The sequence below is a fragment of the Petaurus breviceps genome, unplaced genomic scaffold, assembly GCF_028583685.1.
Source record: "Petaurus breviceps papuanus isolate PSGF00001 unplaced genomic scaffold, PetGlider_PUasm1.0 84, whole genome shotgun sequence".
NCBI classification, from domain to species: Eukaryota; Metazoa; Chordata; class Mammalia; order Diprotodontia; family Petauridae; genus Petaurus; species Petaurus breviceps.
In genome coordinates, this window is record NW_027186645.1 from 6,670,528 (window position 1) to 6,673,320 (window position 2,793).

A 2,793-nucleotide genomic window follows, 5' to 3' on the forward strand; every position below is an offset into this window, starting at 1 on the left:
ATATATATATATATATATATTTCTAATCCCTTCAACTACTGAGAAAAGTTTCATAGGTTACAATTATTGTTTTTCCATGTAGGAATGTTAATAGTTCAACTTTGGCCAGGTGTCTCAGCGAGCAAGAGCACCAGCTCCAGTGCCGGGACGACCCAGATCAAATCCGGGCCCAGACACTCAGCACCACACCCAGAAACAACAACTGCCCATGCAACCCCGAACAAGCCACTCAACCCCGATTGCTTCAAAAAAGAAAAATAGTTCAACTTTGATAAGTTCCTTATGATTTCTTTTCCCTGTTTACCTTCTCATGCTTCTCTTGCTTCTTGTATCGGAATGTCAAATTTTCTATTCAACTCTGTTTTTTTCAGCAAGAATGTTTGAAAGTCCTGTATTCCACTGAATGACCATATTTTCCCCTGAAACATGTTACTCAGTTTTGCTGGGTAGGTGACTCTTGGTTTTAGTCCCAGCTCCCTTGACCTCCGGAATATCACATTCCAGGCCCTTTGATCCCTCAGTGTAGAAGCTGCCAGATCCTGTGTTATCCTGATTGTGTTTCCTCTATATTCAAATTGTTTCTTCCTGGCTGCTTGTAATATTTTCTCCTTGATCCTGACTATAATATTTCTAGGAGTTTTATTTTGGGGATCTTTTTCAGGAATGATCAGTGGATACTTTCAACCTCTATTTTTTGCCCTCTGGTTCTAAAACATCAGAGCAATTTTCCTTGAGAATTTCTTGAAGAATTATCTAGGTTCTCTTTGTGATGATGCCTTTCAGGTAGTCCAATAATTTTTAAATTATCTCTCCTGGATTTATTTTCCAGGTCAGTGGTTTTCTCAATGAGATATTTCACATTGCCTTCTATTTTTTGATTTGTTTGGATCTGTTTAATAGTATCTTGATTTCTCATAAAGCTTCCATTTGCTCCAATCTATTTCTGAAGGAATGATTCTCTTCAGTGAACTTTTGAGAATCTTTTTCCATCTGGCAAATTTGGCTTTTAAAGGCATTCTTCTCCTCATTGGCTTTTTGAGCTTCTTTTGTCATTTGAGTTAGTCTATTTTTTAAGGTGTTATTTTCTTCAGTCAGGTTGTTGACTCTCATTTCATAATTTTCTTGCATTGTTCTCATTTCTCTTACCAATTTTTCATCCACTTCTCTAATTTGGTTTTCAAAATCCTTCTTAAGGTACTCTATGGCCTGTAACCAGCTCATATTTTTCTTGGAAGTTTTTGGTGCAGGAGTTCTGACTTCACTGTCTTCCTCCTGTTCTGTGCTTTCATTTTTTTTGTCCTCAAAATAGGAGTGTAAAGTTGATTTGCTCTGTTTACTTTGCTTCCCTCGTTTGCTCATGTTGCCACTCAGTTACTTGACTTTTGGGCTTTTTGCCACAGTAGGCCTTTGCTACCAGACAGGGGAGCTTCATACAAAAAACTGGGGTTTTCTCAGCTGCCAGAGGTATTAGTTGGGCGACCTCTCTGGAGCCTCCACACACTCTGGCAATCTTGTCACACATTGCAGTACCTCAACCCTACACTGCAATCCAGATTCAAACAGTTTATAGCAAGAATGATTACACCTCAAACTTGTTTCTTGGTTCCCCTACAATCTGCAGAGCAGGAGTTGAAGCTGCCGCGTGGTGGCAGCTGCATGCCTCAGTGGCTTCTTGCCCTGGGGGCAGAGACCAACCACAGTCCCAACTACTGGATCCCGAAGTCCACACTGCTCTGACCTCTCACTGTGGCCTTAGCATCTATGTCTTGATAATTCTGGAAACCACCACAGCTGCTGATGATCTGAAGTCCCTCCAGGCTGTGGCTGGTCAGACGGCCCTGAGGCTAAAACCTCTGTCTCAAAGGGGGTCGGGGTTGGCTCCCGGAAAATATTGGCTGCTTGCTGCCGGCCTGCTCGGCTGTCATTAGTGGGAAGTTAGCTTCTCTGCTTCATTTTGTGGGTTGTATAACTCCAAAGTTTCTTCAGAGTCACCTTTCACATGAGTTGGAGGAGGTTAGAGCCAAAGCCCTGTGGAAGTCTTGTTTCTACTCCCAGTTCCTTCACATTCTTAAGACAGAAATCACACACAAATTAAACCAGATCTATGCAATCCAGGTAAAGAATTGCATTTTTGAAGTATCTTTTCTATCCTCCTTGAAAGGCAAGTCAAAATAGGATTTTAAAAATATTTTAACTCTGGGTTACACTGAATGATTTTAAAAATCAATTATTATAACTAATTTCATTTACCTTTGAATCCAATATCTGCTAGATTTACAATTTTTTTCTTCAAGTTTGCGATTTTCCCTTTCTATTTGAAAAAAATACAGAGTTGAGATACTACCTCTTAACCTAAATATTCTGCACAATGATCTAAATAGATATAGGTACAACCGTTCTGGAAAGCAGTTTGGATACAACTACATATCCTTTGGCCCACTACTACCACTATTGGGCCTATATCCCCAAAAGATCAAAGAATGAAAAGGACCCACATGTACCAAAAAAAAATATTTATAGCTGGTCTTTTTGTCATATCAAATGGAATACTAACCAAATAGAGATAGTTTTATAAAATTATGGTTTGTGCTTATAATTGAATATTATTTTTCCATAAAAATTATAAAATAGCTTCATAGAAAGACAAGAATAGTAATACAAACTGGTACAGAGTGAAGTAGTCTGAATATGAAGAATTTTACATAAAAGAATCAACTTTTTAAGGGGAAACACCTTTGAACAACAAGAATTCTGACCAATTCAAAACCTAACTCATAATACCAGAGGACTCAT